Here is a 14270-nt window from a genome sequence, read left to right on the forward strand (position 1 = left end):
TTTTATATGTCAACTTGACTGGGCCACAAGGTGCCCATACAGCCAGGTTAGACACGATTGCTGGGTGTGTGTGTGAAGGTATCCTGGTAAGATGTTAACATTTGAATTTGGAGACTGAGTAAAGCAGATATGGCTCCCAAATGAATGCAGGCAGACTCATGTAATCCACTGAGGGCCTAAATAGAACAAAAGGGTGAAAAAGAGTGAAATTTCTCTCTCTGCTAATTAATAATAGCAATTAATAATCCACCTTCTCCAATACCCAATGCTCTTGGATATTGGCGCTCCTGGTCCTCAGGCCTTTGGACTGAGGGCTTCAGACTCTGATGAGAACCACAGCACCAAGTCTCCCAGGTCTGCACTTCCTCACCCTCCCAAATTGCATGAGTGAGCTTCTCATAATACACCATACATATATATATACCTGCATATCGTGCAGCTGCGCACCAGCAGACTCTAAGCCCAGGGTGGGCGGTCGTCCCACGAGACTCAAGAATTGACCCAGAGACAACAATCAACATAGGGATTCATTGGGGGAGCTTACATTAGGGGAGTCCAGAAGTAGCTCATTGGGAAAACCACCTGCTGCTTTTATAATGTAGCAACTAGCCTAGCAACTACCTGTCACCTTTCCTCCTTGCATGGCCAGCGTTCCAAGGACATGAAGACCTGCCATCTGGACACCCCTCATTATGTTCCAGGTTGGTTGTCTCCTGAGCACCTGACCTCAAACACGGAACAACACATTTTTCTACATTTCTTGCTTGATGGGAATATAGTGGGAGGATGAGATCCATATAGTCTCAAGATAGTGATTAACAGGGACGTTCAGGGTGTGCTTGCACAAACCAGCCATCCAGCACGTACCACACAACACACCTACTGGGTCTATTTCTAGAGAACCCGACTAATACAAAGCTCTAAGAAACTGATAGTAATGCTAATTACTCCTGTTTATGGATATATAGATATGCAAGTGAATTTTGGTGAAGATACGCTTGATGTTTGCTCTTCAGATATTGGCCAGTTTTGCATCTGTTTGGAAATTTTTCAGCATCCGTGATAGCGTGTACATGTGTGTTCTTTGAATTCTCCATTGAACCTGTTGTAATGTCTTGCTAGTTGGTTTCCTCATTAATTAGTGAGTTAAATAAAATCTCAGACATGTGTTCCTTTTTAGATTTATTTGTATGAGAGCCACAGTCTTAAATCCCCTCAACAGGAGCCCTTTGAGGAACCTAAGTGAACAGGTGACACGATCCCCCTAGAATTTTTTTTAATATTAAAAGTAATAGAATAATATAAAAGTGCCTACACGTAACCATTCTTTTTCCTACAGAAAGAGCAATTTCATATTAGGCTCGACCTAAAATAAAGAATAAAATAAAAACCGTCTGTAATCTCAACATCACCCATGGATAAGCATTATCCATTTTTAATGAATGGCTCCTATTATTTTCCTTATCTAAAAATTAATATGTATTTACTATGAAAAAGAGGTAGGAAATGCAGGTGATCCAAAAGGAGAAAAGTTTGAAACAGATTGCTTCTAAGCACACCGTGCAGACAAGCCCTGTTAACAGCATGGCATGGATCTGCTTGAAAATGTTCATATGGGACCTATTGTTCAGTAGTCAGATTTTATTTACTTAATATATTACAAACCTCTGCCCCCAGTCAGTAAATACTGTAAATTATTTTTAGTGACTGTGCGTAATTCCATCAACTGAAGGTAGCATCACTTACCTAAGCTGACTCTATCAGGCTTCACGCCACACGAGGTGGTGAACACCGTGTCAGTTGGATCGGGGAGGCTACGCCTAATGATTTCCTTAGGATCCGTTCTGCAGACTGCGATTGCTATTATAGAGACCGTAAAAAGATCTGTGATTGCTGGGGAAGTAGGGGAATAAATAGGCAGAGAAGAAAGGATTTTTAGGATAGTGGAAATACTCTGCATGGTACTATAAGGTGGGTAGGTGTCATTACACATTTGGCAAAACCCATATCATGTCCAATACCAAGATTTAATAACTCTAAGGTCAACTGTGGACTTCGTGTGACTATGACTATCAATTGTAGATCCATCATTTGCAACAAATGTACCACTCTGGCCTGGGGATGCAGCCGTGGAGGGGGACCATCCATGTGTGGAGGGAACTCTCTGTACCTTCTGCTCAATGTTGCTGTGATCCCAAAACTGCTCTAAAAAATAAAAAATCTAGATGGGCATTAAGGGAGGGGGGAACTTGAAGTAATGAGTACTAGGTATTATATTACAACTGATGAATCACTAAATTCTACCTCCAAAACTAATAATAACAGTATATGCTAATAATATTGGATTTAAATTTAAAAATAAATAAATGAAAGCTTAAAAATAAAAGTAAGTCTATTTTTTAATGCAATTGCTGCAACAAAAGACACACACATTGCAAGAAGTCTGAAATATCCTGGATTGGCAAAATCCCTCCAGGAGAGGTATATAGTGCCTTTAGCAACTAATGTGCAATGCAATCCACACCATCAGCTATTTTAATTTTGGACAATTTGGCAAAAAAAAATTTAATTCAGTATTGTTTTCACTATAAATGTGCTGTCAATGTAGAAAATGTAGAAAACTCAGGAAAAATAATAACATCATTAAAGCAGAGCCCCAAACCTTGTGATCCAGAGAGACCCACTCTGGAATATTTCTTCTTTTTTTAAAAGATTATATTTATTTATTCATGAGAGACACACAGAGAGAGAGAGAGAGAGAGAGAGAGAGAGAGAAAAGCAGAGACACAGGCAGAGGGAGAAGCAGGCTCCATGCCAGAAGCCTGACATGGGACTCGATCCTGGGACTCCAGGATCATGCCCTGGGCCGAAGGCAGGAGCTAAACCACTGAGTCACTCAGGGATCCCCCACTCTGGAATATTTCTTATAAACCCTTCCAATCTTTAAAGTGTACATATGTGGATCTGTATGTCTACGAGTGTATGTGTGTATGTCAAGTATAATTTTTAACCTTTTAGTGAAGGATTATGTATGATTTTATATACAAAGTCTGACTTTTTTAACCTCACCCACTAAACTGAATTAAATAGTGTCTCCCCAAAATTCCTGTCTCCCTAGAACCTCAGAGCATGACCTTATTTGGAAATAGGGTCTTGGCAGATGTGGCTAGTTAGATTAGGTGAGATCCTACTGGATCATAGAGAGCCCTAATCCAGTATGACTGGCGTCCTTATAAGAAGAAAGAAAGGTGGACACAGAGACATACACAGAAGAACATTTGCATGAAGACATACACAGGAGCGTACCAAGTGATAACAAAGGTGGAGATTGGCCTGATGTCCCTACAAGAAACACCCAGAAGCTACAAGATGCAAAGAAGGGGTCTCCCCCAAAGCCTTCAGAAGGAGCCAGGCCCTGCCAACACCCTGATGTCAGACTTCCAGCCTCTAGAACACAGAGAGAATAAATGTGTCTTATTTTAAGGCACTTCCATCAGTAGCCTAGGGAGCTAATACAACCACTTAACCAGGGATCCCTGGGTGGCGCAGCGGTTTAGCGCCTGCCTTTGGCCCAGGGCGTGATCCTGGAGACCCGGGATCGAATCCCACATCGGGCTCCCGGTGCATGGAGCCTGCTTCTCCCTCTGCCTGTCTCTGCCTCTCTCTCTCTGTGACTATCATAAATAATAAAATAAAAAGTTAAAAAAAAAAAATAACCAAATGGCCTCAGTATCTTTCCATAAATTTATGTATCCTTACAAAACAATTTTAAGTGGCTAAAAAGTATTGTTTTATGGATGGACCGTCAGTTATTTAAAAAATTCTTTAAAGGGGAACCCTCTTGCACTGTTGGTGGGAATGTGAACTGGTGCAGCCACTCTGGAAAACTGTATGGAGATTCCTCAAAGAGTTAAAAATAGACCTGCCCTACGACCCAGCAATTGCACTGCTGGGGATTTACCCCAAAGATTCAGATGCAGTGAAACGCCAGGACACCTGCATCCCGATGTTTCTAGCAGCAATGTCCACAATAGCCAGACTCTGGAAGGAGCCTCGGTGTCCATCGAAAGACGATGGATAAAGAAGCTGTGGTCTATGTATACAATGGAATATTCCTCAGCCATTAGAAACAACAAATAACCACCATTTGCTTCAACATGGATGGAACTGGAGGGTATTATGCTGAGTGAAATAAGTCAATCGGAGAAGGGCAATTATTATATGGTCTCATTCATTGGGGGAATACAAAAAATAGTGAAAGGGAATAAAGGGGAAAGGAGAAAAAAATGAGTGGGAAATATCAAAAAGGGAGGCAGAACATGAGAGACTCCTAACTCTGGGAAATGAACAAGGGGTGATGGAAAGGGAGGTGGGCAAGGGGTAAGGGGGGACTGGGTGACGGGGCACTGAGGGGGGCACTTGATGGGATGAGCACTGGGTGTTATGCTATATGTTGGCAAATTGAACTCCAATAAAAAAAATTAAAACAAATAAAACAAACAAATTTGAATTCCAGAGAAACAACAACAAAATACAATAAAGAATTCTTTATTATTAAACATGAAGCTGCATCTATATTTTAGCTACTAGAAATCTTTGACTTGAAGAACCAACTTTCATGTATTATATAGTAGAATGTGATTTTATATCCTTCTTAATTTAACACTATATCATAAGCATTGTTCCCTATCATTAAAAACCGTTCGTGCACACTGTCTCAATGGCTTCATGGTAATATGCTCTATTATGATACGTAATATAACATCATTATGTGTGTATCATAATGACAATAAGAATACCCATGTGGTTAAACATCATGTTGCTTCCATCTCTTCAATTTCAAATAATACTGAAATGAATGTATGTTTGCATAGAGAGGGTTGGGCTAGGGTGTATTTTGCATTTGGTACTGTATCTACATTAGACTCTTTTCATTCCAATCATGTGAAAACATTAGTCACTTTACAATGATTGATAAAGTTAAAAGAGTTTCCAGAACGATGCCAACTTATGATCCCATAGGCAGTGTCGAAGATGACTGGTTTCACCACACCCTCAGCAGCATGGGATCCTGTCATATTTGTGAATGTGGTTAACTGGAATGCAAAGTTAATAAACCACTCTTGTGACTAGGAATTTGCAAGATGCTCTCTGTCCCTTGCACTCCATGACTCACGAAATCCCAGAGGGAAGTCGGCTGGGACAATGTGCCCTTAACAGCCGCAAGGGCTGTTTTCTCCCCCTCAGGTAGAAACGTCTTTAATGGCTTTATGTTCTTTTTAATATCATTCACATCATGGGTGAAATAATCAGCAATTTTGGTCCAGGGCAAAGAGCAGAAAATTCACCCTGTATTTACAGCGCCCCAAAACTCGTGGCTAAAAACAAGGACAATCATTTATCTTGCAATCTGGACAGGGCTCCAGCGGAAGTAGCCTGTCCTCCTCACACAGCTGGGACAGATCGACCGCGGCTAGAGGACCCCCTCCCTGCTCCCCACATCGCCACTCCTCTGCCAAGGCGGCTCAGTCACAGGCTGGAGAGTGGTCCTGGCTATTTTCGGGGCGCAGGGCTGTGGCTGCACAAAGAGTCTCTGTTCCCCACAAGGGCCTCTCCTAGGAGCTGTTGGGCTTTCTTACAGTTGGAGCCCAAGAGCCATTGTTCCATTATACAAAAAACTGAAGGCTGCTAGTCTTTTAAAGCCTGGACCAAGAAATTAGCACAATATCACTGGGTGAGTTTTCTGTGATTGAGTGACAAACCACCACAAACTTGGTGGCTTCAGGAGCACCCATTTATTTCTGTAGGTCAGAAGTCTGGGCAGGCTCCCTGCTCAATGGAGAGTCTGCTTCTCCCTCTCCCTCTGTCCCTCCTCCCTGACTCATTCTTTCTCTCTCACTCTCTTAAATAAATAAATAAAATCTGAAGAGGAAGAAGAAGAAGAAGAAGAAGAAGAAGAAGAAGAAGAAGAAGAAGAAGAAGAAGAAGAAGAAGAAGAGAAGAAGAGAAGAAGAAGGAGGAGGAGGAGAAGGAGGAGGAGGAGGAAGAGGAGGAGGAGGAGAAGAGGAGAGAGGAGAGAAGAAGAAGAAGAAGAAGAAGAAGAAGAAGGAAGAAGGAGGAGGAGGAGGAGGAAGGAGAGAGAAGAAGAAGAAGAAGAAGAAGAAGAAGAAGAAGAAGAAGAAGAAGAAGAAGAAGAAGAAGAAGAAGAAGAAGAAGAAGAAAGAAGAAGAGGCGGCACCAGGGTGGCTCAGTGGTTGAGCATCTGCCTTTGGCTCAGGCCATGACCCCGGGGTCCTGGGATCCAGTCCCACGTCGGGCTCTCCGCAGGAAGCCTGCTTCTCCCTCTACCTGTGTCTCTGCCTCTCTCTCTCTGTATCTCTCATGAGTAAATAAATAAAATCTTAAAAAAAAAAAAAAAGAAGCCCAGAGGTAAGCAGTGCTGAACCAGTTCCCAGAGTCCTGCTTTCTTCTCTCTGCCCTCAGCATGAAGCTGTCATTCCAGCATCCTCTCACAGCCCAGCTGGTGGCTGGAGCAGGAAAGAAGAAAGCTGAGGAGGACGTACAGGCAGGCTGGGCCACCTGGCTGCCAGGCCTCCCCCTGGGAGCCCCATATCACACAGTGGCCAGACTTCACTCAGATGTCCACGCCTCCTGCAGAGGATGAGGAATGTACTCTTTTAGCTGGACACATTGTTCGCCCAAATAAAAAGACAAAGAGGAGGTGAACAGAAATAGTTCCACTGGCTTCTGTTACCAATGTAGAGATATAAACTTACTATGTTACCAGAAGACACAAAGTATTTTTAGGTTCAAGAAATTTGTTTCATCATCTCAGGCCATTAGAAGTTGATTTCTTTCTGAAAGTAAATCTAAATTTTCTATTTCACATTTTAAAAAGGAAAAATTAGAAATGTATTAGTCGGGCAGCCCGGGTGGCTCAGCGGTTTTAGCACCGCCTTCAGTTCAGGGCCTGATCCTGGAGACCTGGGATCGAATCCCACATTGGGCTCCCTGCACGGAGCCTGCTTCTCCCTCTGCCTGTGTCTCTGCCTCTCTCTCTGTGTCTCTCATGAATAAATAAATGAAATCTTAAAAAAAAAAAAAAATGAGCCCAGATTCTGACCCTAGTGAGAACAAAGTATTTGTATGATGCTTCAGGGAATACAAATTACTTTTTCATCCATAATCACCTAGAGGTTTGTTTTTTTGTGTTTTTGTTGTTGTTGTTGTTGTTGTTTTGTTTTGTTTTGTTTTGTTTGTTTTTTTTGACAGAGAGAATCTACAGGAGTGGGTAGTAGGGGAGCAAAGAGAGAATCTCAAGAGGACTCTATGGTCAGCACAGAGCCCAACCCAGGGCTTGATCTCATGACCCTGAGGTCACGACCTGAGCCAAAATCAAGAGTCAGACACTTAACTGAGCCACCCAGGTGCCCCTCGCCTATAGTTCTGATAGCATCTCCGTGAGGTAAGTTCTGGGAAGCAAGGCCTTTACCAGCGCACCTGCCACATGGCCCTGGGCAGGTGACTTCATCTGTCTGAACTCCCAGATAGTCTCAACAGCCCTTGCATCTTGGTATTCGTGCTTTTGTGTAAATTTCTCCTTTTGAGCATGAGTGAGACTTCTGAGTGGCTTCTAACCAATGGACCAGAGCAAAAGCAATGGGATGTCCCTTCTGTAATCACATAAGACTGTAACTTCCATCTTGCTAGCAGATGCTCACTGTTGCCTTTTCTGCTGAGCGTCTGCCTTGGGCTCAGGTCATGACCCCGGGATCCCGGGATTGAGTCCCACATCAGGATCCCTGCAGAGAGCCTGCTTCTCCCTCTGCCTGTGTCTCTGCCTCTGTCTATGTGTCTCTCATGAATAAATAAATAAAATCATTTTTTTTAAAGAAAAAGTAAAATGAGAGTAATTCACCTATACAGAAAAAGAAGCATAACAATATTCAGCTTCACTAAGATCCTGCATATCAGTCCTGATGCAATACCCTGTATTTAGTAAGTGATTCTTTATATGGCCAAGGCTTTCAGTGATGTTGATTAATTTGCATAATAAATACATACTACACTTTGACAGCAATGAGCACCACAGAAGTCTCCGCTTTGGGGAAGCTCGTATGCTTGAGGGGGAGACAATCAATAAATGAACAGATAAGTGTATGCTGGATTGTGGTATGCGTTATGAAGACAAAAGGTAGGGTCCAAAAGACAGGTGGTAACGGGGTACTCTTTCAGGTAAGGGCTGTGGTTGATGGTAGGTCTATCATTCAGCATACACTAGGCTCTGTCGCAGTAACGCACAACCTCAAATCTTGGTGGCCTCACACAGTCCAGGTCTACATCTCACTCACACGATGTGGGTTGACCGGGGCATCTCGCTTGCTCAGCTGACCAGGTGAGGGAGGCTCCCTCAGAAAACTGCTGCATTGGGACAGAAATGTGACAAATCCCATGCTAGCCCTTCAAGTGTCCTTCCTAAGCAACATGTCCTTCCTGCTTATACTTCACTGTCCAAATCAACACCTAACATCAAAGTGGGCAGCGAAGTCCATGCACTTGGAAGGAAGGAGACCCCACGTTTGGAGAGCAGCACTGCTGGCTTCACATGGAACTCAACCATGGTCACGATTTTCACACAGTAGCCATGGTGCTTCCGCTCTTGCTCTGAGCACTGAGGTGCCCTGTCCTGTCCCCCCACACACACACCCACTTCTGCCCTCAGCAGCTTCTCTTGCTAGTTTCCTTTTCCACTGTTTCTAAAAACATCCCTTTGCAATTAGTCTATCCTGGGGCAAAGTCCAGCCCAACACCTATCTTTGTAAATAAAGTTTTATTGGGACACAGCCATGCTCATCCTTTTATACATTGTCTGTGGCTGCTTTTGCTTTGCAACAGCAGAGTTGAGTCGTTGTGACAGAGATGTATGGGCCACAAAGCCAAAAGTATTTACTATCTGGCCCTTTATAGAGAAAGTCTGCTGACCTCTGACCTATATAATTCAGAATTTTAAAATAAGTTGTCATCTTTCATTTGGTAACTCCCCTTTCTAAAAAAAAAAAAAAACAACCAGGAATGTGATCATAGTTTATACAAAAGAATGTACAGTAAGAAAGTGCTCACAGTAGATAGATGACAGTTGGATGGATACATAATGATAAAGATGATAGATGATAGATGATAGATAGATAGATAGATAGATAGATAGATAGATAATAGATAGATAGATAGATAGATAGATAGATAGATAGATAGATAGAAAATAGATAATAGATAGATAGATAATAGAAAATAGATAAATGAGTAAGTTCCATGTGTTAAGCTGGATTGGACAAGTTACAGTCTCTGGTTATTCAATTAAACACTGATCTAGGTGTTGCTGAGAAGGCACTTTATAGATGTGATGTGTCTATAATCAATTGATTCAAAGTAAAAGAGAATATTTTCGATAATCTGGGTGGGCTTGATCCAAACAATCTAAAGGTTTTTAGAGCAGAACTGAGGCTTCTCAGGAGAAATTCCACCTTCAGATGGTAGCTTGAGTTCATGCCAAGATTTCCAGCCTGTCCTTCCTGATGGCTTATCCTATGGATTTCAGACTTGCTTTGCTAGAAATATATGTAAATAATATGCTACTGGTTCTGTTTCTCTGGAGGAATTCACATTGATATAAGTAAATGAATAGATGATGATGATTGATTGATTGATTGATTGATAGAAATATAATTTTGTGCTGTTCCTAGCACAGAGCTTCTAAAACCCTTGGAATTTCCATAAAGATGCCTTTTCTCATTCATTAAAAAGCCCTTTTCAATCACACCTGAGTTTATGTTATTGAAGTGTCTTTTGGAAAGTCCCTAAGGATGGAGGCTGGTTGCCAGGGTAACCAACCCTGGAACTGGCAGGTTGGAATTCTCAGCCCCATGTTTTGTCTCTATCTGGAAGAAGGAAAAAAGATGGAAGTTGAATTAATCTCCAAAGGCCAATGACATAATCAATTGTGCCTACAAAATGAAGCCTCTATAAAACCCCTAAAGGTTGATGGTTGGAGAGCTTCTAGAACACATCCTTGTGCAAGAGAGTGGTGCACCCCAAATCACAGTGGCAGAAGCTCCTATGCTCGAGACCCTTCTGGCTCTCTCCCTGTGTATGTCTTCACCTGGCGACTCATTCATATCCATTAACAGCCCTTGTAATAAACCAGTAATCTGGCAAGTAAACCGTTTTTCCAAATTCTACAAATAGCTCTAGCAAATTATTCAAATTTAGGGTGGGGGAGCCTTATTTGAATATTCCAAGATTGCTACAATGAACTCACTACTTTTGCAATCTGAGAAGGCAAGACTGAAAACCTTGTATTCTGAAATTATTCTGAAGCTTTATATGGCTCTACCTGGCTCCTTCCAGGTTGTTCTTCATAGCAGATCCACTCAGCCCCCTAGAGACACCCTCAGCACACATCTGAATATCTAAAGTATCATCTCACCCTAAACCTAAACATCAGAAGCTCTTTTTAAATTAAAATTTTAACTAATTAACATGTAGGGTATTATTAGTTTCAGAAGTAGAGTTCAGTGATTCATCAGATGCATATAACACCCGGTGCTCATCCCATCATGTGCCTTCCTTAAGGACCATCACCAAGTTACCCTATCCCCCCTCCCACCTCCCCTCCAGCAATCCTCTGTTTGCTTCCCAGACTAAGAGTCTCTCATGGTTTGTCTCCCTCTCTGATTTTTTTTCCAATTCCATTTCCCCTCCCTTCCCTTATGGTCGTCTGCACTATTTCTTATATTCCCCATATGAGTGAGACTATATGATAATTGACCAGAGAATGATTGACTTATTTCACTCAGCACGACACCCTCCAGTTCCATTCACATCGATGAAAATGGTAGGTTTTCATTCTTTCTGATGGCTGAGTAATATTCCATTGTGTGTGTGTATTTTATATACATATATTGCATCTTCTTTATCCATTCATCTGTCAAAGGACATCTGGGCTCTTTGCACAATTTGGCTATTGTGGACCTTGCTGCTATGAACACTGGGGTGCAGGTGCCCCTTCATTTTGACATCTGTATCTTTGGGGTAAATACCCAGTAGTGCAAACTTTATGACCCAGCATATGGAAGCTCTTTTTAAACCACTGTGGCTGGCTGCCCGGCTGCTTGTCTGTTTGTTTTACTACCTCACTCTGATTCCCTGTTTGTCCTTAGGACACTTTCCGCAATGCTCTGAAAGTAAATGTCCCTGCTCCCCACTGGTGAGTATGTCATCTGGTTTGGCAGTGGGGGAGAAGCACATTATTTATATTTAATGCTGCCTCATTAGATCCAGGATCTGACACTGTCAAGAGAGGAATGTGGTCCATATGGGGAAGGACACTACATTTTTTAAGCACTTGGTTATTTTAACTGTAAATTAAAACCTCATGGATTTAGACATCTTTAATTTAGAATTTACGGTAATATCGAATTTTTGATTATTTGAAACTATTCTGAATCAAATGAACAATGCAAATAAGATCCTGGGATTTAATTTTCAGATGATTTAATCTAATCAATTTTCGGCACACAAATCCCAATTACCTACAACAGGCAATAAAATTTCAAATCGGTGTTCCCGCTTTAGTTTATGCACTTGAATTAAAACTAACTTCCCGAATCAAATACATTCTACAAGCAATTTACACCTTGAAATAAGCCGTCTCTGTGATTCATACCCATTTGCAGGCTCAGCATTGGTGGAAGGTGGAGGGTCTGCTTTCCCCGTGGAAAGCAGTCTCACGCACCAGCTTAACAGTCTTGAGAGGTGAGCATTATTATACCCATTTTACAGAGACTAAAACTGAGGCTCTCCACATTTCATTATGTTGCCAAGAGCCACGCCATCCAGAAGCCAGCTTTGCCTCTCTTTCTGACCCCAAGGACTCCCCATGGTCTTCCCATGCTACTGCACTGTCTTTCCATTAGGTTATTCATGATAAATTTATAAGATGCCTCACTAACCTAACCTCCCATTTGGAAAACCGTCCTTACAATGAAGGATGTGATATCATGTGCCCATTCCTACAGATTAAGTTATTGCCACCTACAGTTCAACTCCTCAGCGCCTTTATACTGTGATCCTGTTGGGGTCATTGTTCCTTGTTTTGTTTTATTTTGTAGCATCTGGATTTTTTTAATTGAGATATAATTGACGTAAAATATTCTGTTAGTTTCGAGTGTACGACATATTTGTATATATTGCTAAATGATGGTCAGAATAAGTCTAGTTAACATCCCTCACATCGCATAGTTACAGAACTTTGTTTCTTGTGGTGAGAATTTTGAAGATCTACTCTCTTAGCAACTTCCAAATATATAGAACAGTACGGTTAACTCTTGTCACCATGCTGTGCCTTACATCCCTGGGACTCACTTATTTTATAACTGGAAGTTGGTACCTTTTGACCATCTTTACCTACATCCCAACTATGCCAACCACCAATCTCTTATCTGTGAGCTCGGGGGGGGGGGGGTTTCCTCTGTATTTTCTAGATTTCACGTGGGTATTCTTTGTTAAGTAAATTTTTCTTATTTTAGAGAAGTTTTAGATTTAAGGAAAAAATACAGTGATGTACACAGGGTTTCTAGATTCCTTTATTATTAATCTTACACAAGTATGATACACCTGTCACAATTAATGGCTCATATTGATGCCTTCATATGAACCAAAGTCCATCATTTATTCAGATGTCCTGTTTTCCCCTAATGTCCTTTTTCCTTTCCTGAATTCTGTCCAGGAAACCACATGTGTGACATTTAGTCACCTTGTCTCCTTAGATTCTCTTCGGTTTTGATGACAGTTTTGAGGACTGAGTAGATAATTTGTATAATCCCTCAACTGGGATTTGTTTCATGTTTTTCACACACCATACAGATGTAAGATATTAATTATAGGAGAATACAGAAACCCACTATACTATATTCACAATTTTACTGTAAATCTAAACCATTCCAAAATAAAAAGTTTATTTAAAAAAGCCTAAGACAGGGGCACCTGGGTGGCTCAGTCATGATAAGTGTCTGCCTTCAGCTAAGGTCATGATCCCAAAGTCCTGGGATGGGGCCCCATGTCAGGCTCCCTGCTCAGTGGGAAGGCTGCTTCTCCTTCTCCCTCTGTCCCTCCTCCTGCTTATTCTTGCTCTCAAATAAATAAATAAAATCTTTTTTAAAAAAATAAGAAGAAAATTCAAAAGCCTAAGACAAAAATACATTAAGTTGAAAGCTAAATCATCACGATACCATTTGCACAAGTCGAATTGCGAGAGATTGCTTTGTGATTGTTAGTGTGATGCTCAATGTTGGGTGTCACCTGTGCCTGATGGAAGAGATGCTTGGGTCAGCTTCACTACCTCTCACTGGTGTCGATGTTAAATGAACAAGCCTTTCAGAATCTCTAAAAGAAGGAGTTTCCTTTGAGCCCAAGTTAAGACAGTTGCCCAGGGAAACAAGGGCTTCACAGTGAAGAAAGCGCTCCAGAGAATGAATGGTTTTCACATCTTGGGAAAGCTCCAAAGATTATAGATTAACATACAGGCGGGAACCATGAGCTTTAATGTCAAGGAATGCAGGCAGCAGGAGGAGCGTTGATCGATATCTTAAAGACAGATGATTTTCCTTTAGGCTACGTATGACCTAGGCTTGGCACCATAAATCAAGCTTTTGATCTAAATAAAGTTTACATACAGTCAGTGCTGGCTTAGAAAGGAATTTAAATGGCATCCCATGTGTATCAGGCCTTCAGGGGCTCTTCCCTTATCACTGGCCAACACGTGCTAGGGCAGAAATACACATTAATACCAAAACACATGGATTGTTTTATTTATTCTACATACAATATTTGTAGGAAAATATGTTAGGGACAAATGGCATTAGGCAATACTCTGTAGGGCAGTGTGAAGCAAACTGGGCAGCTATTTATATTCACAGGAAATACATGAATTATAAATTATACTTCCCGTCTGTTTCTTTGGTCTCCCCCCTAATAAATTAATGCTCATCAGTTGTCATCCTGACCATGATCTGAAAGAGACTAGACCAGCCTGGACCTCGGCCAAGCCAAATGCACTGGCAGAGAGGGCCTGGGATTCATTCTGTGCCCGAACTGACCCAGGTGAAGCCTGGAGAAGGTGAATTCACCTCCAGAATTTTGTCATTTAGCATACAGGGAGTCGGGATACCCACTGCTGTGGAGCACTTACCGTGTGTCAAGGATCAGCTTTCCTG

Source organism: Vulpes lagopus, chromosome 20 (assembly GCF_018345385.1).
Source record: "Vulpes lagopus strain Blue_001 chromosome 20, ASM1834538v1, whole genome shotgun sequence".
Taxonomy (NCBI): domain Eukaryota; kingdom Metazoa; phylum Chordata; class Mammalia; order Carnivora; family Canidae; genus Vulpes; species Vulpes lagopus.